Below are 25,885 nucleotides of genomic sequence, written 5' to 3'. Positions count from 1 at the left end.
AAGGTAAAAATCACACGCACATACCAATCTAAGATGTTCAAATTTTCAAAATATTAGTGAAATAATAGAGTGCGTTACACAAATTCGAAGAAGTCATCACATAGTTACATGTAGAAATTTGCACGTGTGCTTCGGGGTCCTATTCCGAGTTATCCAATAACTTAGTATGAATATCACCCGGGATTATGGTAGAATTATTAAAAACATTCACCTTAACTAAAAATTTCAGATTTTGAACTTGTATACGGTCGGAATCGAGCTCGCCTATGACATGGCAAGTTAGGCTTGGAACATGACAACCAAAGACTGAAGATCGACCCCGAGTCCTATCGAGCTAGAACCCGGGGTCAGAACGCCTGTCTTCTAGAACATCGAGTCCGTAATTTCGGAGTCGACCATAGCCCCGATCGAGCTCGAAGAAATATTATTAGCATAACCAACAGAAGACCGAAATATCCGTGACCGGTCGGGTAGTACGACGGGAATCTCGGTGCGTATCAGTAAGGAACCGGCAATTACCTAATCATGGAATTTTTTTACCTTTTATAGAATTGTACCTAAAGTAGGACTCCTCTACTATATAAATGGGGGTCTGGTAATTCGTTTGGGACATTGTAAAACGCATTCCAAAGCAATACATTGTTATTATTTCTCTTTAAGCTCTTGTTTCTTCTATATCCTGACACCGATCGAAGCGTACCTGGCTCGAGGGTGGCTAACCTTCCAAGGCTGATATTATTCAATTCGTGTGGTTTGCATTTATTTTGTTATTATTTATTTCAATTGCAATCTAATTTATCATTTTGTATCAAGTTAGTCCACGTATCCTTAAAACCACTTACAAATTCAATTGTTATCCGATTTTGAGGGTAAACAATTTGGAGCTCATCGTGGGGCTAAGGATAATAATGGTTATTTGATACGGATCTCCATAACACACACTGCTTTCCACTTGTTCTTTGAAGTGTCTCTAATTTAAGGTTAAAACTCAAAATATCGAACTCTCAATAAGCACCCCTACATGTTGACAACGAGTCCGGCCATCACGGTGAAAATAACGACATAGCGCCCGGTGACAAGGTACCACCTGTTGATCCCATAGGAATTCCGACCGTGGGCCCGATTGATGCTAATTCACATGTGGATATCGACACAAACTTGCCTACCGACCTCGAGAATAACGTCTGTGGTGGAGCCCGATCGGCAACTCAAAACGCACAAAACATTGGAGGAGACATTATCAGTTTACGGGTGGTCTTCAAAATACTGCAGGTTCAACATGCGGTGATAGCTCAGTTACAGAACCAAAGCCATGCACCGAGCAGATTTGAACCTGATCCACCCCGGGAAGTCACCCGCATGGATGAACCGGTCGCAAAAAGATCAAATGAAAATGAATCGGGGGCTAACCTCGAGATCATAAAGATGCTCGAAGAGCTGACAAAAGGATAGAATCAGGGGAGAAGAAAATCGAAGCTAATGACATAAAAGTAGAAACCTACAATTCCAGGGTAGACCAAATCACAGGAGCACCGCCAATATTGAAAGGCTTGGATTCAAAGAAGTTCGTGAAAAACCTTTTTTCTCCGAGCGCGGCTCCAAAGCCGATCCTTAAGAAATTCCGCATGCCCGAGATTGCTAAGTATAACGGAACGATCGACCCAAATGAGCATGTAACCTCTTACACATGTTCCATCAAAGGGAACGACTTAGAGGATGATGAGATCGAGTCTGTCTTGTTGAAGAAGTTCAGAGAAACCTTGTCAAAAGGGGATATGATATGGTATCGCAACTTACCTCCTAATTCTATCCACTCATTTTCTATGCTTGCAAATTCTTTCGTGAAAGCACACGCCAGGGCCATCAAGGTCAACACCAGGAAATCAGACCTTTTTCAAAGTAAAGCAGAAGGATTACGAGATGCTCAGAGAGTTCGTGTCCCTGTTTCAAATGGAACGAATGGACCTGCCACCGGTCGCTGATGATTGGGTCGTTCAGGATTTCACCCAAGGGTTCAATATTCGAACCTCGGTGGCTTCACAGTAGTTAAAACAAAACCTGATAGAATATCCGGCCGTTACTTGAGCCGACCGGTATAAATCAAAGATCATAGTGGAAGATGATCAACCAGGGGCCCCTTCGGGGTCTGTTTATCGCATCAAAACCATGGACAGAGTCAAGAGAGGCATCGATCGTGAACCGAGACCAAACATGGATCAATATCAACCGTATAATGGAGACCGAAGAAGTAGTGGGTCTGGGTGAAACTTTATGAGAAACGACATGAGAAGTGACCGAGGTTAGAGCAACCAGGGACTCATGAGCAAAAACAGCTTCGACAGGCCTATCGGGCTTAAAGAAGCACCGAGGTTATCGGAAAACAACTTTAATGTTGATGTTGCCTCCATTGTATCAGCTATCGGACGTATCAAAGATACCAAATGGCCTCGACTTCTACAATCTGATCTAACCCAAAGGGATCTTAACCAGATATGTAAATATCACGGCACTCACGTCCACAGAACGGAGGATTGCCGACAATTGAGAGAGGAAGTAGCCCGACTATTCAACAATGAGCATCTTCGAGAATTCCTGAGTGACCGAGCCAAGAATCATTTCAGGAATAGGGATTCTAACAAATAAACTGAACAAAAAGAACCTCAACATGTCATTAACATGATCATTGGTGGGGTCGATTTCCCTCATGGGGCCGATAATGAGGCACAATAAAGTGTCCATCACGAGGGAGAAACGAACTCGAGATTACATACCGGAAGGAACCTTGCCTTTCAACGACGAGGACACGGAAGGGATCGTGCAACCCCACAATGATGCACTGGTAATATCTGTACTCGTAGATAAAATTCGAGTTAAACGTGTGTTAATTGATCCAGGTAGCTCGACCAACGACATCCGATCGAGGGTCGGTGTGAGCACCTAAAGTTTGACCACATTTAAATTTTTATCAGCTTTTACTATGTAAATAGTTTTAGGAGTTTAATCTATAGTTTTTAGCTTTATTTCAACTTTTTTATAGGGTAACAAATTTAAAATTTATTTTTAAAAAAAGGTCAAATATTATTATTAATATTATTTTATTTTTGTTTAAAGTAAAAAAACCAAAAAATTAAATTAAAAATAAAATAATAATAAAAATATTTCGGGTGGAAGTAAAAAAGAGAGGGAAAAGAGAAGTAGGGAATTAAAAAATAAAAGTAAAGGTAGGTGGGAACTAAAAAATAAAAGTAAAAAAAAGTGGAAATTTAAAAAGAAAAGTAAAAAAAAAAAGAAGTGGAATTTTTTTTAAAAAAATAAGAGAAAGTGGAAAATTAAAAAAAATAAATAAAAGTAAAGGGATGTGGGAATTAAAAAAAAAGAAAATTAAAAGAAGGTGTGAAATAAAAAAAGAAGTAAAGGTAGGCGGGAATTAAAAAATAAAAGTAAAAGAAAGTGAAAATTTAAATAAAATAAAAGTAAAGAAAGTGAGAAATTTAAAAATAAAATTAAAGGAAGGTGGGGAATTTATTTTAAAAAAAAGAAGGAAATAGGCAGTGGGAATATTTTAATTAAAAAATAATAAAGTAAAATAAAAAATATGAAAAATTCCTATTTTTTTTTCTATAAAAAGAAGTGAAAAATGAGAGAAGAAAGGGGAGAAAAATAAAGAGGTGAGAGGAGGGAGTTGAGAGAATTTCTTTTTTCCTATTCTACGCTAAGGGAATTTCTACTCGTGTCATTCTTTCGAAAAATCCAGCAAGTCATCACCCAAAATCCAACAAAAATACTTCATAACATTCCTTTTTACACGCCAAACAGTGGAGTAAATAGTCGAGGTCGAGGATTTCGTTGGAGCTCCGTTCACTAGGTTTGATGCTCTTCTTCGCTTGTGCTTGTTCGACGATCGTCTGAGTTATTGTACCTGTTCTTGGAGACTCATTTAATTGAAAAATTTGCATTAAAGGTTTATTCTTCCCTCTGTTCTTTTTATCTTATTTCATGTGATTTTATTTATTTGACTTTAAACTTTATAAATAATAATGCAAGTTAGTCCTTAAATGCTATTTGCTTAATCATGTTTATGGAAATATAGTATTCAAACTTGCTTTAAAGTTGGGAAGATTCGGACCCTAATAAGTTTGGGTTTCAATTGTTGGGATGTAGGGTATTGGTATATGATGGTTTATTTATTCAAATATCTAAAATCATACACTTCTTCCACAAGTAATTCCATAATTCACGGCCTTTACATTAATCTCAAACTTAGGAAAGAAACAAATCATGAATGCGCTAGAATGCTTTAGGCGCACTCTTAATTAATTGAATCATCATGATTATGTATATTCGCGTGACATAATTACGATTTCCAAAACTAAAACCAAGGTATGCGTTCACGCCACTTAGGGCGAAACAACCTCAAAAATAATAAAGTGTTATTAGTTGTGTACATGTACACGTGCCATAATTCTTGACACACCAAACAAAACCAATACACGTATGCGTGATTCGTTTCAAGATAATTCCATAATTATAAATAATCAAGCAATTAAAAGCGATTTTAAGGCAAAAGTGCATAAATTTTCCAAGAACATAAAATATCTAGAATTAGTTAAGCCATGTATAATTATTAAAGAGACGTGCTAGAACCACAGAACTCGGAGTTCCTCACACCTTCTCCCGGGTCAACAGAATTTCTTATCCGATCTTCTGTGTTTTGCACACTTAAACAGAGTCAATTTCCTTGAATTAGAATTTTAAAATAAATGGTGACTTGGGACACTGTAAACAATTATTCCAAGTGGCGACTCTTTAAAATAAGATTAATTAATCCCTTTTTAAATAATGTCACTTAAATTGGAAAAACTCCTTTGGTCCTTTCCCCGTAAAAAGGAGGTGTGACAGTCGTGTTGCAGCTCAGTCTAAAAGATCAAATCGTGCCTGCGGTCCGAGTTTTAAATGGATTCAATATGGTATGTGAAACCACTAAGGGTGAGATAACTTTATCGGTGAACACCGTCGGGACCATCCAGGAAGCTAAGTTTTATGTGATCGAATGAGACATGAGGTACAACGCTTTGTGCGGGAGGCCTTGGATCCACAAACATGAGTGCAGTGGCCTCGACACTATACCGGTTGCTAAAATTCCCAACACCCAGCGGAGTCACAACAGTTTATAGGGAGCAACCGGCCTCCAAGGAAATGTTCGCAGTCGATAAAGTGATCCCAACATCCATGATCTCAACATCGGAGGATCCGAACCAGATGGTCAAAGATGAGGCCAAATAGAAATCATTGATACCAGCCTCGATGAAATCAGAGAAATGAGGGGTAGACGAGGACGATGATAATGGGGTCCCCAGATCTTTTATAGCCCCCAATGACTACGACGCTACAAAATCAATGGTCGAGGAACTGGAACAAGTCGTATTGAATGAAACACTTACCCGATTGAAAGGTATACCTGGGCACGGGGTTAAGCCCCGAGCTCAGGAAAAGACTAATTCAATTTCTTATAGCTAATGAAGATTGTTTTGCTTGGTCCCACCTTGATATGACAGGGATCCCGCCGGAGATAACCACTCATAAACTAAGCCTAGACCCGAAGTTCCATCCGGCCAATTAGAAGAGGAAACCCGACTCCTAGGTCAAACATGCTTTCATCAAGGATGAGGTTTCTAAACTCCTTAAAATAGGGTCCATTCGGGAGGTTAAATACCGGGATTGGTTAGAAAATGTAGTAGTAGTCCCTAAAAAGGGAACAAATTAAGAATGTGTGTAGATTATAAGGATTTGAATAAGGCATGTCCCAAGGACTCTTTCCCTTTACCCAACATCGATCGCATGATCGACTCCACGGCCGACCATGAGATCCTCAGTTTTCTCGATTCCTACTCGGGGTACAACCAAATACAAATGAACCCGGGTGATCAGGAAAAAACCTCCTTCATCACTAAATACGACACATACTGCTATAACGTGATGCCATTTGGGTTGAAAAATACCGGCGCCACTTACCAACCCCTACTAAACCGGATGTTCGAGGAACAAATAGGAAAATCAATGGAGGTTTACATTGACGATATGTTGGTTAAGTCCCTACGAGTAAAGGACCATTTAAAATATTTACAGGAAACCTTCAGCATATTGAAGAAATACAATATAAAGCTGAACCCAGAGAAATGTGCATTTGGAGTTGGGTTAGATAAATTCCTTGGATTCATGGTATCCAACCAGGGAATCGAGATCAACCCGACAAGATCTAAGACATCGAAGATATCACGTTTGTGGACAACGTGAAGGTAGTGCAAAGATTAACCGGGCGCATAGCCTCCCTGGGGCGATTCATCTCGAGGTACTCCGACAAGATCCACCGGTTCTTCACACAATTGAAGAAGAAGAATAACTTCTCATGGACCCCGGAGTGCTAACGAGCCTTGGAGGAACTCAAGCGGTATCTATTGATCCCACCGCTGCTTCACACGCCGAAGACAGACGAACAACTATACTTGTACTTGGCAGTGTCGAAGATAGCAGTAAGTGGAGTCCTGGTCCATGAAGAGCAAGGTACGAAATTTCCAATTTACTATGTTAGCAGGACCCTAGGTGAGGCCGAAACTAGGTGCCCTCACCTAGAAAAGTTGGCGCTCACTTTACTGAGCGCCTCCAGAAAGCTAAAACCATACTTCCAGTGTCACCCTATATGTGTCGTGACTACTTACCCATTAAGGAATGTCATGCATAAGCTCGAGCTCTCGGGACGATTGGCCAAATGGGCCGTGGAAATCAGTAGGTACGATATTGAATATCGACCCCGGATCGCCATTAAATCTCAAATTTTGGCAGACTTTGTGGCCGAGTTTACACCGGCTCTAATACCATAGGTCGAAAGAGAGTTATTAATCAAGTTAGGAACCTCTTCGGGTATCTGAACCCTCTTTACGGATGACGCTTCGAACGCAAAAGGTTCCGGACTTGGTATCGTATTGAAGCCACCAACAGGCAATATAGTCAGACAATCTATTATGATTGTGAAATTGACTAACAACGAGGCCGGATATGAGGCCATGATTGCAGATCTCGAATTAGCCAAAAGCTTGGGGGCAGAGGTGATCGAAGTCAAGTATGACTCCCTCCTTGTGGTGAACCAAGGTAATGGGATGTTCGAAGTCAGAAAAGAGCGAATGCAAAGGTAACCGGATAAGTTGCAAGTAACATTACATTGATTCAAATAATGGACTTTGCAATATGTACCTCGGGATCAAAAAGTGAGGCCGATGCCCTCGCTAATTTAGGGTCATCAGTCGAGGACAACGAGTTCAACTCGGGGGCAGTCGTACAACTTATGAGATCAGTAGTGGAAGAAGGCCATGCCAAGATTAACTCAATGAGAGTAACTTGGGACTGGAGCAATAAATATATAGAATATTTAAAAATCGGAAAAATGCCCTCGGATACAAAAGAATCAAGGGCCCTGCGTACAAAGGCAACCCGTTTTAGCTATTCCGGAGATGGAACCCTGTTCAGAAGAACATTCGATGGCCCACTCACGATATGTCTAGGACCAGGGGATACCGAGTACGTTTTGGCATAAAGGCACCTGTGGAAATTATTCAAGCGTTGAATCATTGGTTCGGAAAGTGATCAGAGCCGGTTACTACTAGATCGATATGGAAAAGGACGGGAAGGAGTTCGTACGAAATGTGATGAATGTCAAAGACACTCTCAGATGATTCATTAGCCCGGGAATATGTTGCATTCAGTTTTGACACCATGGCCGTTCATGAAGATGGGAATGGTTATCGTTGGCCCCCTTTCGTGGGCACATGGTAAGACTCGATTTATATTGTTTATGACTGACTATTTTTCTATATGGGTGGATGCCCATGCATACAAAAGGTTCAGGGAGAAGGAAGTCATCGATTTCATTTGGCACCACGTCTTATGCCGGTTCGAAATACCGGCCGAGATCGTGTGCGACAACGGGAAACAAGTCATCGGCAATAAAGTTAGCAAGTTTCTCAAAAATCATAAAATCAAAAGGATCCTATCAACACCTTACCACCCTAGTGGGAACAGACAAGTAGAATTGACCAACAAAACCATACTCCAAAACCTCAAGAAGAGGTTGAGCGATGCCAAAGGAAAATGAAAGAAAATCTTGTCCGAAATCTTATGGGCATACCGTACGACCTCGAAGTCCAGTACTGGGGCCACCCCGTTCTCGCTGGTTTGCGGCGCCGAAGCTCTAATACTAGTCAAAGTCAGAGAGCCAAGTCTTAGGTTCCGATATGCAACCAAGGAATTGAACGACGAGGCTATGAACACGAGCCTAGATCTATTAGATGAAAGGCGCGAAACAACCCTTGTCCGGTTGGCCGCCCAAAAATAGCGGATAGAGAGATATTATAATTGAAGGGCCAACCTTCAACACTTCAATGTCGGGGATTTAGTGTTAAGTAAGGTCACACTAAACACCCGAAACCCCAACGTAGGAAAGTTGGGGATGAACTGGGAAGAACCTTATCAAATTATCGAGATCACCGGTAAAGGATCGTACAAGCTCAGAACAATAAACAGTGAGCAATTACCGAACAACTGGAACATAACTCACTTGAAGTAATACTACTGTTAAGGTATGACCCTTTTCACTTCCTTTTATTTATTTACATTACGAACTAACACATGCATGCAATCATCAAAGAACGATACAATCTTTAGGCCTGAAAGCACGCGTTGCACTCTTTCTCCCTTGAACCGGTTTTGTCCCAAATGGATTTTTCGGTAAGGTTTTTAACGAGGAAACAGTAAATCGTGCTAACTTAGAATTGAATGCCAGTTATGAACTGATATCGAAGATCACGATAACAGTATTCGAGGCCTCTCTACGCTCAGCCCCGAACACTGGGGGGCATCACCCTCGGATAACGACTTTAGCAAGGAAGGAAACTTTATGATTGAATGGTCTCGGCTCGATCGATAGGATTTACTGTAAGGGCCAAACGGTCAAATGAACCATGCCCACATAGACTACTCAAGCTCCGGCACAAAACTTGTACACATGTGTAACTATTACGCACAAGAATAAAAAGAAGTTTATACCTTACGGATAAATATCTTGTCCCTTAAAGAATTTCTCTTTTTCTTTTCCTCTTAAGGAATTTCTTACATTCGATCCCCTAAAGGTATCGATCCCAAGGGCCGCCTTTATCCGGGTTCAAACGATCATTCCCAAAAGGGGACTACCGTCCAAAAACAAACTCAGATGGCTTGGGCTATCGGAGCCCGGGGGCACGAGACCTATTAGGCAACGCCCGAACCTTAAAGGCTAGGGCCATTCCCATTCAGGGACTGTTATCTTAGGCAATCTCGTATAACTCGGGGTAACAAGCCCACTGGGCAACACCCGGGATAAAGGCTACGACCATATTAAAATGGCTAGGAGACGTCCGAGACCCATAACATAAAACAAGGCCTTCAAAATTTCATAACTAGTTCTGAAGGCTACCTTTAACAAACTATAATAAAATAAATCATAAGTTTATGGTCATACCGAAGCCCCACAATGCCTTAAACAAAATAATGTCGAAGGCAAAGCCTGTTCGATCCTCTGAACATGACCTAACTATTTTATGCTAAAGTATTTCGATCTTTGCAAACATAAAGAATAAAGCAAAGGAAAACAAAATTCTTAAACTATCGAAGGGAAAAACAAGCCTTGTATATTATATACAGTCTTTACAAAGGCCAAATGGCCTTAGCAAAAAGTGCAGAAGTGCACAAGTATGAAAAAAGCAAAAACATCTACAAAGGTGTCTAAATAGCCTGGTCTTTTTAGCCCCCGGTTCTATCGGAACCCTCAAAGTCTTCTTCTTCTTCTTCCTCGGGGTAAGCCAATTTCTTGGCCTCGACCTCGGCCTCGAGCCCCTTAGAAATTTCGATCTCGGCCGATAGATCAAAATCCCGAGCATGAACCTCCTCGAGGGCCTCTCTTCGTGACTGCCACTTCTCGTATTCAACAATATCTTTCAAGTGGTCCTGGCCGCCTCGGCATCGACCTTATATTGTGCCACCAACTCCTCAGCGTCGACTTTAACCACCGCGGTTGCTGACTTGGCCGTTTCAAGTTTTTTGGCCATTTCAAGTTCCTTGGCCATAATTTTTTGATCAGAGGCAGCCGAACTTAGCCGAGACTGGAGCACTTCAACCTTTTTGGCCTGCACCACAACCTTTTCCTTTGCTGCTCGAAGATGGACCTCAGCTGAAGTCAGTTGCGCCCGTGCAACCTCCTTTTTCGAGGTTAGACGATCCATCCTGCCCCTCTATTCGTCAGTTCGGCCTTAACAACATCCATCTCAGCTCGCAGTTGATCGATTTGATCGATTTTTTGTTGGATCTGCAGATTCCGACTGTAGTTACCGAGCCTAGCTCTTCGTCACTAACCTCAAATATTTTTACATGCTTGACCAAGTCGGCATGCTCCTTTCGAGCCACCTCCAGCTCTGTTGGGAGGTTCTTAACCTCCCCCTCACGTTACTCAATGTGAAGTTTGTATGCATCTCTTCTCAGTAAGCTCTTTAGCTTTGGCCTCGAGGGGACTCAACTCTTATCGATATCGGAGGAAGGTCTCGTAGTGAAGCATCGAGGCCTGCAAATACAAGGAAGAATATTAAGATCATTAAATAATCAAAGCTGGAAATGAAAATGTTTGGTAACACCTTACACGATTCAGTGCCTGTTGTGCTTTGTTGAACAATCATGGAGATTCCACCTCGTTCATCTTTGACTGGTCTTATTCAGTCACCAATCACCGGAGGTAACTAGCTACCCCAATAGGAGCAGAAAGGACCCGTGCGTCCTCCGGAACAGAGATAACGATCGACCATTACCGACCGGGATCGACACTCAGGGAAGGGAATCGGTTGACCAATCTCGGGCTCGAGATAGACCTACTTGTCCCCGAGGGTGGAATTCTTCTTGGTACTTCTATATCACCCAATCTGGTGACATCCTCCGTGGCAATAGAGTCCACGCCATAAAAAATGCTTTGGAGGGGATCGTTCTCTCCTTGGACCCCCTCATTTGAATGCTCCTTCGCCGCTTGAGCTTCACTGAACATTGAGTCCGTGAACGAAGGGGATCCCATTATATCGATGACACCAGGTGGAGAAGAACTGATTTCTTGAGGGTTCTCGGCCCTCACTGATACATCAACCTCTTGAGTTTGGGCGGGATCGGTCTCTATCGTCCCCCTTTGATTGAGGCCATATTCTTAGAAGTTTTGCTCCGTTGGACCTCTAGATAAAATAGGAGTATTGTCGTTTGGAAAGTTCATTTGCATGGCTATATTCACTTCACATATACGGAACGAGAATTTAAACTTTAGGACTTAAATTCAGAATTCTAGGTATAATCCATTTGATTTACTGGTTTTTCAATCAATATTTTTTATTTATTTGTGAACTTTTTAATATATATATATATATATATATATATATATATATATATATATACAGTTCCAATGAGCGTGTACTGTTCAAGCTCCCACATGTGTTAATACATATACAATATTTGAGTCAAAGCTAATGAATTTGGATGAATCAATAACTTACTCTCTACATCCACCCTGACTTGTTATTCCGCTTGTGCGAATTTGATGAACTAGTATAACACACCCCACTCATGTTTGAGTACAATGAATACCCGCGGCCTCGTATGAGAATGAAAAGTTAGATCATTTTAATTTTTATATCACAAACATAATAATTTATGGTCGACCATATTACATCATTTGAAATTAAATATTTTTGATTCACTAATTTGTTTGGTTAATGAGGTGATATAATAATACACAGGGAATTCATGGATAACTAGCAATGACGAGAGGAGAGCATTTGTTGTTCTAGCTTGAGAAATTTGGCCCCTCGAAATTATCTTAGCTACTGTAATTGCTAGGGAAGACGCCCTAGCTAATTTGGACCTTTAACAACCAACATTATTAATATATGCAATGTTTTCACCAAATATTTCTTCGTTTGACATTGATTCATATAAACAATTATCTCTTTGTTATGAAAAAGACTCTCTGCCTCAAATATTTCTCTCTCTAATCTCAGCGTTTGCACTATATGCTCCACTACATAGAGCCACCGGACAACAATATTCAGGCGTGTTCGACTACCCAAAATGATCCCCTACCTAGTGGGGATACTCCCACCGTTCCACATCAGTCCAAAACATCCTATGCTACTGCTATTTCTAATGTAGCTCGCCCTAACCTAAACCAGGACCGCCATGGACGACCTCCAGTTCTAGCAAGAACCACAACACACAATGGCATGCCAACAGTGATTTTTAAGGCTAAGGACTACTATGGAGTGATGGTGGAAGAATGCAAATTTCTAATCGTGGGTAGATTCCTAAAAAATCGACCCCAAATTGAAAAACTCAGGTCGGCATTCGCAGAGAAGGTTGCTCTGAAAGGTAACGCTAAAATTGGTGTTTATGATAACAAAAATATTTTTATTCAGTGCTATAATCTGAAAGATTTCGATACTGTTCGGTTCAAAAGAAGAATTGAAATTGAAGGTCTTGAAATGTGTCTTACTAAATGGACACCCGATTGAAAACCTGAAGAGGATATTCCTATTGCTCCTGTTTGGGTGCTTTTTCCCAAATTGCCGCAACATCTACACACCTGGGAATATATTAAACAAATTGTTAGACCCATTAAAATTCTTTTGGGATTCGATATGGCAACAAAAGGTTGGACCAGACCTAGTATGGCCAAGGTTAGAGTAGAAATTGATCTACTCAAACTCCAACTTGATCATGTATGGGTTGGTCTAAAAAACGATAATACTGCTCTCAAGGAATTTTCTCAGAAAGTGGAGTATGAAGTTGTCCCAAGATATTGTAAACACTGTAGATTACTTGGACATTCAATTTCTCAATGTAGAGCACTTGAAAAGAAAAAACAAGCTGAATCACAGGAAAAAGATGGGGGGAAAGAAGAGGTGAATGACAAAGGAACTGAACAAGCGAAAGTGAGCAAAGAGAAATCAGATGACACAATGAACAAGACTCGATTATAAGAGGAGGTCAAGACTCTCACTAATGAGGCTGAAACTATAGATAAGAGCTCTAACCCTATCACTAAGAGCGCCAAAGTTACTAAGGATCCTGAACCTAGCAATAAAAGCTCCAAAGATAAGGAGGAGAGGAAAATGAGGAGGAGAAATGTGATACAGAAGATTATCCAAAAAAAGAAGGTCAACCAAGTCACGAGCCAACTTCATTTAGTGGAAGGAACTATCCAAGTTCCTAGATCTCCTTATGAAAAAACTCAAGAAAGTATAAAGTCTCATGTGGTGGAAGATGAGGGATCATCTGGAACCAAGAAAATAAAAAATAAAAAAGAATGTCTTCTGATTACTGACCAAATGGAAGATGGAAAGATTGTATCCTCCTATACTGTCCAAAACCATCCAGTTTTGGTGCAAAATTTATTTAATCAACTCCAAAATGATGAGTTGGAAGAATCACAAGATAAAGAAAAGAACAACTTAAAAGGGACTCTGGTGGTTGACTTAGGGATGGTTAAAGTTATCACATCTCCTAAATCCAAACATGTAGTAGCGAAGACAGGGAAGCAAGGAATAAAAGCAAGGGAAAATAACTCTCAACCTATCAACACTGAAGGATCAGATAGTGATGAGGTGGCGAACATCCTGGCTGAGGCCTTTGATCCTTCTAATAAAAGTCAACAAGATGAAATAGCTATGCATATCACTGAAGTGATAAACAAAGGAGGCCTTTCACCTAGAGGACCACAATCTACTAAAGACAAGCCTAACAAAGTTAAAGCATCACCTCTCCCACCTACCAGAGGAAGAGGAAGACCTGCAAAAAAAATTCCAATCTTGATGTTTCCAATGATTAGTACAATCATTTGGAATATAAGAGGAGTGGAATCAAAAGGTGCCTTTGAGAGGCTCATCAAACTTGTTAATTTTCACAAAGTTTCTTTTGTGGCACTTCTTGAACCTTTTATTCATAACTCTAATTTAGAGCAATACAAGAGGAAGTTGGGCTTCCAACATGCTATTGCTAACTGTAATGGTAAGATTTGGTGCTTCTGGGATGCAGATTATACATGTACTGTCATTAGTAACCACAAACAACAACTGAATTTATCAGTTCAACATGCTATGGTGCAAGACACCTACTGGGTAACCATAGTATATGCAAAGACAAAGGCCAGGAGGAGAAAAAAATTATGGCAAAAACGGGAGCAGATAAAGGACATAATTCAAGGCCCATGGTCCATCTTTGGAGACTTCAACTCCATTATGCAAGCCACTGGGAAAAATGAGGGCAGGCCTCATAGGCTCAGGAAAAGCAGAGACTTTATTAATTGTATGGATGACTATTGCATGATAGATGCAGGTTACATTGGTAATGGCTTCACATGGTCTAATAACAGAAAAAGACGTAAAAAGAATTAGTGTGAGACTTGACAGAGTGCTCTACAATGATGAGTGGTACGAATACTTTCCAGTAGTGACAGTCAGGCACCTCCCTCAGACTGGCTCAGACCACAACATGCTATTAATGCAATGTAATACTGTAGAAGCTCCCGCCATCAAGTCCTTCAAATTTTTGAACTTTTGGGTACATCAACCTGGTTTTCAGAATATTGTCAAGACAACTTGGGAGGAGGATTTTATTGGCAATGCAATGTGGATCCTCCAACAAAAATATAAAAAACTTGCTAAACAGTTAAGTGTTTGGTCCAAAAATACGATTGGCAATGTTTTTGACAAAGTGAAGAGTCTGGAAGATCGGGTAGAAACAATGGAAGCTATCTATGAAGTTGATGACCGTGAGCACAATAGAACCAACCTTCACAACCTTTATGCCGAGCAGATTTACTGGACTAAGGTCCAAACCAACATCTTAAAGAAAAAGGCTAGAGTTAAGTGGGAGGAGGAAGGTGATACTAATTCAAAATTCTTCCATAATGTTATTAGACAGAGGAGAAAGAATGCCTATTTACATAGAATCAAGGACATACAATGCCACTGGGTCCAAGGGATCGATCAAATCTCAAATGAAGCTATCAATTACTTTAGTAATCTCTTCACTCAGCCTGACACTACACCTAATATGGATATTATTCACATAATTGAGAAGACAATTTCTGCTGAGGATAACTACTGGATTACCTCTCTTCCTACTATTGAGGAAGTTAAAGATGCTATTTTTGGCATGGATCCTAATTCTGTTGCAGGACCAGATGGTTTTAATGGATTTTTCTATCAGAACTGTTGGGATGTTATATCATCAGAGGTGGTGGACATGGTTCATGAATTTTTTGCTGACAAGAAGTTAACCAAATACTATACTCACACTTGTCTTGTACTGATCCCAAAGGTTGAATCTACCTCTAATTTTTCACAACTCAGACCTATAAACCTTAGCAATTTCTCTAATAAGATTATCTCCTTAATCATAAATAATAGGCTCTCTAGCATGCTTGATAAACTGGTTTCACAAAATCAGTCTGGCTTTATGAAAGGGAGATTGATCACTGAGAACGTGTTGTTAACACATGAATTTTTTCATAACATAAAAATGAACAATCCAGGGGGAAATTTCGTTATCAAACTAGACATGGCTAAGGCATATGATAAAGTTTCTTAGAGCTTCGTCACAGTAGTTTTGAAGCAAATAGGCTTTTCAGACATGTTTGTTGGCATTATATCTAGGCTCATCTCTGATGTGTGGTATTCTATCCTTATTAATGGAACTAGACAAGGCTTTTTTCACTCTACTAGAGGTCTTAAACAAGGGGACCCCCTTTCCCCGACCTTATTCATCTTAGCTGCCGAAACCTTAACCAAGGCTCTTAACAGTCTCCATGATAGAGAATGTTATATTGGTTTCTCAATAGACCAGAATGGCCCACAGATCAACCATCTCTGTTATGCATATGACCTAGTCATTTTCTCTTCAGGGAATAAGAGATCAATCAAGATGACCTTGAATGCACTTCACAATTATGAAGAAGCTTCGGGTCAGGAGATTAGCAAGGAGAAAAGTTTCTTCGTCACTGTCGCTCAAACTCCAAAGCCTAAGAGAAGAATGATAGAAATAGTCACAGGCTACAAGCATCAACATTTTCCTTTTAAGTATCTAGGTTGCCCTATTTACTGTGGGAGAAAAATAATATTCTACTTTAATGATATGGTTACTAAGGTTCAAAACAAGATCAAAGGTTAGCAAGGTAACCTATTATCTATTGGGGGTAGAGCCACACTCATCAAGCATGTTATTTAGTCCCAATCTCTTCATATCTTGGCTGCAATATCACCTCCCAAAACTATTTTCAAGCAATTAGAAAAATATTTTGCTGATTTTTTCTGGGGTTATAATGACACAAAAAAGAAGTACCATTGGAGAGCATGGGATAAATTATGCTACCCTACTTCAGAAGGAGGTGCTGGTTTTAAAAGGCTTCATGATATCTCTAAGTCCTTTAATGCAAAGAGATAGTGGAGGCTAAGATCTGAAAATAACCTTCTATCTAGTTTTCTAATGAACAAATACTGTCAGAGAAGCCATCCTATGTCCAAACAAAATCAGAATGGTGACTCTAGCAACTGGAAAGACCTTATGAATATGAAGGAACAAGTTGACAAACATATCATATGGAGAATTTAAGCTGGCAACATATCCTTTTGGTGGGATAACTGGATTGGTTCTGGCCCTCTATACCAGATTCTGCAGTTTCAGTCTAAACCTAGGCATCTTATATTGGATGACTGCATTATAGATGAGGGAACACATGACCTTGATTTCATAAGTCAATTGGTTCCAGCTGATATCTTAGATAAGATTTCCAAAATTCCAATTAGTGACAGAAGGGAGACATACATTGCTATATGGACACCTTCCACTGATGGGAGATTCAATTGTTCTACTGCCTTTGAAATTGTAAGACAGAGAAAAGACCAGCTGTAGGTATGGATCAATACTTGGTCTAAATATGTTCCTTTTAAAGTTTCTTTTCTTTATGGAGAATTTTAAATAGAAAAATTCCTGTTGATAATATCATGTCCAGATTTGGTCTATGCATTGTTTCCCGGTGTTCATGTTGTTCCCCCTAGGGAAGAGACTATTAATCATCTCTTCCTAGAAAGTGATACTGCTAAAGCAGTTTGGAACCTTTTTTATACTAATCTTGGTCTTACTCCTCATACTCCTTCTCTGAGTGGGCGACTTTTTACTTGGATTACTATAAACACTCACAACAAATTTATTAGAACTATGCATCAAATTATCCCTATATACATTTGTTGGGAGATTTGGAAAGCTAGATGTGCATCTAGATATGGGAATGGTGCCCCTCCAATTTATAAAATTTGCCAAGAGATTCTTTTTCATATTAAAATCTATCTTAACAAGATAGGTGCTAGGGTGAATTTAAGGTGGAATTGGTATAACCTCTGCACACAGCTGGATAATCTCAGACCTTCCTTAATTTTCACTCCTGTTACTTGGGGAAAACCCCCAAACAATTGGATCAAAATTAATACTGATGGTAGAAGTAACTCTGAGGATCTCTTAGCTGGAATTGGAGGTATTGTTAGAGATAAAAATGGTAGTTTGATTATGGCTTTTGCTAAAAAATTATATTTCTGCACTAACAACACTGCTGAATTATCGGCAACATTTTTTGCTATTTCTTGGTGTATTGCTAACAATTACATGAATATTATTTTGGAGTTGGATTCTCTGTTGGTGGTCAATATAATCCAAGGATACAGTAGCATTCCGTAGAAACTCTATCATCAAATCAGAGACATGCAAGGCATGATTCAATCCCTCCAAGTTACAGTCCAACACTGCTATAGAGAAGCTAACTCTGTAGCAGATGCTCTGGCTAAGTATGGTAGCAAACTTCAACAATATAATGAAGCGATCTTCTCAACCTTATCAGAACTTCCTAGGGAAGCCTCAAGATGGATCAAATGGAGGTGCCTAGCTTCAGAATCAGGAAGGCTAAGAGAAGAAACTCAAATGTCAGATGACTCTTTATTTATGATAATTAGCATAATATTTCTGCAGTTCTTTATGACACATGAGGTTCCAAGAATCTTTGTAATGCAAAGGGATCTTTTTATAAGTTTTAACATCTTCCGTAAAGGACTCTTACTACCATTTACTCCTTCCCTTAGTTTAGCACTAGGAAAGCAATTATGTGCTGGTAGGAACAAACTTCTAATTAGAATATCTATATTTTGGAAGTTACTCTTTTCTACAATGCTGATTATATTCAGCACAAATATAATTTTTGAGGAGGTAAGGTTACCTATGTCCCCCTCCTACATGTAGGCTTTTTATGCCCTTAATAAAAAAAAAAAATGCAGATATTTTACCATAGCTAGTTGTCTTGGTGGCTTCCTTATGCTAGAGTAATTAAGGAAGTATTAATGTGTTAAGTACTAGTCAATTTCGAGTAAAATATTAAGGGCTGCTTCATTAACCTCTCATTACTTCTCAGTCCGACCTCTCTATAACAACATCCCTATATAACAACATATATGTCACGACCCAAAATCCCACCACAGAACACCTAGATCTTATACCATCGCATGCGTATCAATATCACAATATATCACAATTTGCACCTCAAGTGTCCAAATAATTCAACTTGCCAAAATAAATCAACAACAATAATATTTTCCACAATAAGGAGCTCACGGCTCTATCACAATGAGTATAAAATCTCACAAAATATTCGGGAATGAATAACTCAGCAAAAATAATATTTCAAAATTTTTAGCATGTTGCCTCAATATCAAATTTAAAATGTCAAATACTTCATATTAATAATATTTAAATTAAAGAAAGTCAACTTTCAAATAATGCACAGAATAAAAGAAATCAAGTTTCAACTAAACAGATAAAACAATTAGCAGGAAAAGGTCAAGCAAATTTAAAATATAAAAATTAAATCAATGATGAAGAATATAACAAGGTAAAATTATTTAATTAATATGCAACAGTGATCTACACAATTTAAAGACATAATCTTCCACATTTAGCCCGTGTAAATACTCGTCACCTCATGTACACGACTTTTAACACATTACAATTATCACGTCAATACAAATCCTAGGGAAAATTTTCCCTCCACAAGGTTAGACGAGTCACTTACCTCGACTTGCTCCAATTTAATCCACTAGTAGGCCTTTTTCTCGATTATTCAACTCTGAATGGCTCGAATCTAGCCAAATTAATTCGATACAGTCTACAAAAATTATAGAAATAAATTTCATAAGAAAATACTATATTTTTCAATAAAATCCGAAATTAACTCAAAACAATCGTTCATGGGCCCACGTCTCGGAACCCGACAAAAGTTACAAAACCCAAAAGCCCATTCAACCACGAGTCTAACCATATCAATTTTACCAAAATCCGACCTCAACTCGGCCCTCAAATCTTCAGTTTAAACCAAGAGGGTTTTCTAAATTTTTTAACTTAATTCACCCATTAAATGATAAAAACAACCATGGATTCGGGTAATTTAACCAATATGGAGTTACGAACACTTACCCCATTGTTTTCTCTGAAAATATCCCAAAAAGTGCCTCAATTTCGAGCTCCTAATCGATAAAAATGTTCAAAACTTAAACTCTTTGCCCAGTCATTTTCTCTACGCGATCGCGAACAATCACACGCTATCGCGAAGCACAATTGTTCCACTGCTCAAATTAACTCTACGTGATCGCGAACAATCACACGCGATCGCGAAGCACAATTGTTCCACCGCTCAAATTAACTCTACATGATTGTTCCAAGTTCATCGCGATCGCAGCCCTCTTCACGCGATCGCGTAGGACAAACGTGTGACCTCCACTTCTGCTACACTTACTCTACGCGAACGCAACCATAGCCACGCGTTCGCGAGTCACAAAATCCCAGAGCTACGCGATCACATCCCTCTTCACGCGATCTCATAAAACAAAACTCAGCAGCCCCCAATTAATCCTACGTGATCGCAGATATCCCCACGCAATCGCATCGAACAAAACCTCCACTGACCAACTAAGCCTACGCGATCGTAAACGCATTCACTCGATCGCATATAAGGAAACCAAATACAGATATCAGAAAATTCCAGCAGCTGTTTAAGTCCAAATTTTGATCTGTTAACTATCCGAAATTCACCCGAGGCCCCCGGGACCTCAACCAAATATACCATAAGTCCTAATACATTATGAGAACTTAGTCGAGTCTTTAAATCACATCCAACAACAATAAAAACATGAATCACACATAGATTCAAGCCTAATGAACTTTGAAACTTCCAATTTCTACAAACGACGCCGGAACCTATCAAATCACGTCCGATTGACCTCAAATTTTGCACACAAGTCATAAATGACATAACATAGGTATTCAAATTTTTAGAATCGGATTCCAACCCCGATATCAAAAAGTCAACTCCCCGGTCAAACATCCAAACTTAAATTCCTATTTTAGCCATTTCAAGCCTAATTTAACTACCGACTTTCAGATTAAAGTCCGAACACACTCCTAAGTCCAAAATCACCATATAGAGCTGTTGTAATCATAAAAATTCTATTCCGGGGTCATTTGCATATAAGTCGACATCCGGTCACTATTTGAACTTAATCTTTAAAACTTGGAACTTAGTGTTCCAATTCATTCAAAAAACCTCACCGGACCCGAACCAATTACCCCGGCAAGTCACATAAGAGTTATAAAGTACAGAATGAGCAGTAAATAGGGAAACGGGGCTACAACTTTTAAAACAACTGACCGGGCTGTTATATCCTCCCCCTATTAAACAAACGTTCGTCCTCGAACGGGTTTAGAATTATCATAACTTGCACCTCAAGTGCCCAAATATTTTAACTTGCAAAAATAAATCAACAATAACAATATTTTCCACAATAAGGAGCTCATGACTCTATCACAATGAGTATAAAAATCTCACAAAATATTCGGAATCAGCGAAAATAATATTTCAAAATGTTTAGCACATTGCCACGATACCAAATTTAAAATGTCAAATACTTCATATTAATAATATTTAAATTAAAGAAAGTCAACCTTCAAATAATGCACAGAATAAAAGAAACCAAGTTTTAACTAAACAGGTAAAACAATTAGCAGAAAAATGTCAAGCAAATTTAAAATATAAAAATTAAATCAATGATGAAGAATATAACAAGGTAAAATTATTTAATTAATATGCAATAGTGATCTACATAATTTAAAGACATAATCTTCTACGCACAAGGTTAGACAAGTCACCTACCTCGACTTGCTCCAATTTAATTCGCTAGCAGGCCTTTTCCTCGATTATTCAACTTTGAATGGCTCGAATATAGCCAAAATAATTTGATACAGTCAACAAAAATTATAGGAATCAATTTCATAAGAAAATACTACATTTTTCAATAAAATCCGAAGTTAACTCAAAATAATCGCATGTGGGGCCCACGTCTCGGAACCCGACAAAAGTTATAAAACCTGAAAGCTCATTCAACCATGAGTCTAACCATACCAATTTTATAAAAATCCGACCTCAACTCAGCCCTCAAATCTTCAATTTAAACCAAGAGGGTTTTCTAAATTTTCCAACTCAATTCACCCATTAAATGATAAAAACAACCATGGATTCGGGTAATTTAACCAATATAGAGTTAAGAATACTTGCCACATTGTTTCCTCTGAAAATCTCCCAAAAATCGCCTCAGTCCCATTTTCAGAACTTAAACTCTCTGCCCAGTCATTTGCTCTACACAATCACGAACAATCACACGCGATCGCGAAGCACAATTGTTCCACTGCACAAATTAATTCTACGCGATCGCAAAGCACAGAGTTCCCAGTTCTACGCGATCATAGCCCTCTTCTCGCGATCGCGCAGATCAAACGCGTGACCTCCAGTTCTTCTACACTTACTTTACGCGAACACAATCATAGCCACGCATTCGCGAGTCACAAAATCCCAGAGCTACGCGATCACATCCCTCTTCACGCGATCGTGTAGATCAAAACTCAGCAGCCCCCAAATAACCCTACGCGATGCAGATATCCCCACGTGATCGCCTAGAATAAAACATCCACTGATCAACTAAGCCTACACGATCGCAGACGCATTCATGCGATCGCGTATAAGGAAACCAGATACAGATATAAAAAAATTCCAACAGTTGTTTAAGTCCAAATTTTGATCCGTTAACCATCTGAAACTCACCCGAGGCCCTCGGGACCTCAACCAAATATACCTACAAGTCCTAATACATCATACGAACTTAGTCGAGTCTTTAAATCACATCCAACAATACTAAAAACATGAATCACACATAGATTCAAGCCTAATGAACTTTGAAACTTCCAATTTCTACAAACGACGCCAGAACCTATCAAATCACGTCCGATTGACCTCAAATTTTGCACACAAGTCATAAATGACATAACAGAGGTATTCAAATTTTCAGAATCGTATTCTAACCCCGATATCAAAAAGTCAACTCCCCGGTCAAACTTCCAAACTTAAATTTCTATTTTAGCCATTTCAAGCCTAATTTAACTACCGACTTCCAAATAAAATTTCAAACATGCTCCTAAGTCCAAAATCACCATACGAAGCTGTTGTAATCATAAAAATTCTATTCCGAGGTCATTTGCACATAAGTCGACATCCGATCACTATTTGAACTTACGCTTTAAAACTTGGAACTAAGTGTTCCAATTCATTCTATAAACCTCACCGGACCCGAACCAATTACCCCAGCAAGTCACATAACAGTTATAAAGTACAGAATGAGCGGTAAATGAGGAAACATGGCTATAAATTTTAAAACGACTGGCCGGATCATTATAGGACTCTATAGCACGTACCTCGGGATCAAAATAGTGAGGCTGATGCCCTTGCTAACTTGGGGTTGTCGGTTGAGGATGATGTGTTCAATTCGGGGAAAGTCGTACAATTCATGAGATCGGTAATGGAAGAAGGCCATGCCAAGATAAAATCAATGAGCCTGAATTAGAACTAGAGAAACAAATACATATAATATCTGAAGACTGAAAAACTGCCCTCGGATACAAAAGAATCGAGGGCCATGCATATGAAGGCAACCCTATTTAGCTTGTTCGAAGATGGAACCCTGTTCATAAGAACATTCAATGGCCCTCTCGCGATATGTCTAGGACCAGGAGATACCGAGTACGTTCTGAGGGAAATTCACGAAGGTACATGCGGAAATCATTCAGGCGCCGAATCATTATTTGGAAACGTAATCAGAGTCGGCTACTACTGGATTGACATGGAAAAGGATGTGAAGGAGTTCTTACGAAAATGTGATGAATGTCAAAGGAATGCTCCGATGATTCATCGAGCCGGGGACCTGCTGCATTCGGTCTTGTCACCCTGGCCGTTCATGAAATGAGGGATGGACATCGTTGGCTCCCTTCCATGGGCACCCGATAAGGCTCAATTTATATTATTTATGACTGACTATTTTTCTAAGTAGGTGTAAACCCAGCATATGAGAAGGTCAGGGAGAAAGAAGTCATCGATTTCATTTGGGACCACATCATATGTTGGTTCGGAATGCCGGCTGAGATCATGTGCGACAATAGGAAACAGTTCATCGGTAGAAAAGTAAGCAGGTTTCTCGAAGACCATAAGATCAAAAATATCCTATTAACACCCTACCACCCTAGTGGGAACGGATAAGCGGAATCCACTAACAAAACCATACTCCAAAACCTCAAAAAGAGGTTGACCAACGCCAAAGGAAAATGGAAGGAAATCCTGCCCGAAGTCCTATAGGCATACCGTACGACATCGAAGTCTAGTACCAGGGCCACCCTGTTCTCGCTGATTTAAGGCACTGAAGCTCTAACATCGGTCGGAGAACTATGTCTCAGGTTCCGATATGCAACAAAAGAATCAAATGACGAAGCCATGAATACGAGTCTGGATCTGATAGAGGAAAGGCGTGAAGCCGCCCTAGTTCGGTTGGCTGCCCAAAAATAACGGATCGGGAGGTATTATAATCGAAGATCCAACCTTCTACATTTTAATGTTGGAGACTTAGTGTTAAGAAAGGTCACGTTGAGCACCCGGAACCCGAACAAAGGGAAGTTGGGGCCGAACTGGGAAGAAAGGGATCGTACAAACTTGGAATAATGAACGGTGAGCAACTACCAAACAACTGGAACATAACTCACTTAATGATATATTACTGTTAAGGTACGGCCTCATTCATTCCTTTTACTTATTTGCATTTTGGACTAACACTTGTAGGCGACCATTGAAGAACGACACAATTTTTAGGCCCGAAAGCACGCGTTGCACTTCCCTTGAATCGGTTTTGTCCCAAATGGGTTTTCCGACTAGATTTTTAACGAGGCAACAGTAAATCGTGCTAACTTAGAATTGAAGGACAGATACGAATAGGTGTTAAAGATCACGACAACAGTATTTAAGGCTTCTTTATGATCAGCCTCGAACACTAGGGAAATTACCCCAGGATAATGACTTTAGCAAGGAAAGAAACTTTGTGATCAAATGGTCTTGGCTCGATCGATAAGATTTACTATAAGGGACAAACAATCAAATGAAACATGCCCACATAGACTGCTCGAGCCCTGACACAAAGTTTGTACACATGTGTAACCATATATATTACGCACAGAAAGAAAAAGAGGTTTTTACCTTGCGGATGAATATCTTGTCCCTTAAAAATTTTGTTTTCTTTTTTTTTCTCTTAAGGAATTTCTTACATTTGATCCCCTAAAGATATCGAGCCCAAGGGCCGCCTTTATCCGGGTTCAATGGATCGCTCTCACTCGGGGACTACCGTCCAAAGACAAACTCGGACGGTCCTGGATGTTAGAGCCAGAGGGCACAAGACCTATTAGGCAGTGCCCGAACCTTAAAGTCTACGGCCACCCCATTCGGGGACTGTTATCTTGGGAAAGCCCAGATAACTTAGGGTAACAAGCCCACTAGGCAACACCTAAACTAAAAAGGCTACGGCTATATTAAAACAGCTTGGAGACGTCCGAGACCCGTAATAAAAAAAACAAGGCCTTTAAAATTTCTAAACCGATTCAAATGGCTACCCTCAACAAATTTATCATCTAAAATGTTCTAAGTATTTTGGAGAAAGCCTCCAGTCATACCGAGCCCCCACGAATCTTAAATGAAATAATATCGAAAGAAAGGCCTGTTCGAACCTCCGAACAAGACCTAATTATTACATACTAAGGCATTTCGATCTTTGCAAACATAAAGAATAAAGCGAAGGAAAACAAACTTAGAAACTGTCGAAGGGAAAAAAGAAGCCTCCTTAACAAAAAGTACAAAGTACAAAAATACAAAAACATTGGAAGGGTCTCCTCTACCCTTGGATCAGCTCGAACCCTCAGAGTCTTCTTCATCTTTGGGATATGCCAACTTCTTGGCCTCGGCTTCGAGTCCCTTATAACTCTCAATCTCAGCCGATAAGTCGAAACCCTGAGCATGAATTTCCTCGAGGGCCTCTCTTCAGGATTGCCGCTTTGCGTGCTCGACGACGTCTTTCAGTCGATATTGGGCCGGCTCGGAATCGGCCTTATATTGAGCCACCATCTCGTCAGCATCAATTTTAACCACCGCAACCACTGACTTGGCTGTTTCTAGCTCTTTGGCAAGAGTTTCTGGATCATAGCCGACCGAGCTTAGCTGATATCGGAGCTCCTCAACTTTTTGGGCCCACAACTCGGCATTTTCCTTTGCCGCACAAAGCTGGACCTCTACCGAAGTCAACTTCTCCCGAGTACTCTAATATTT

The sequence above is a fragment of the Nicotiana tabacum genome, chromosome 14, assembly GCF_000715075.1.
Source record: "Nicotiana tabacum cultivar K326 chromosome 14, ASM71507v2, whole genome shotgun sequence".
Lineage (NCBI taxonomy): Eukaryota > Viridiplantae > Streptophyta > Magnoliopsida > Solanales > Solanaceae > Nicotiana > Nicotiana tabacum.
This window is presented reverse-complemented; position numbering follows the sequence as displayed.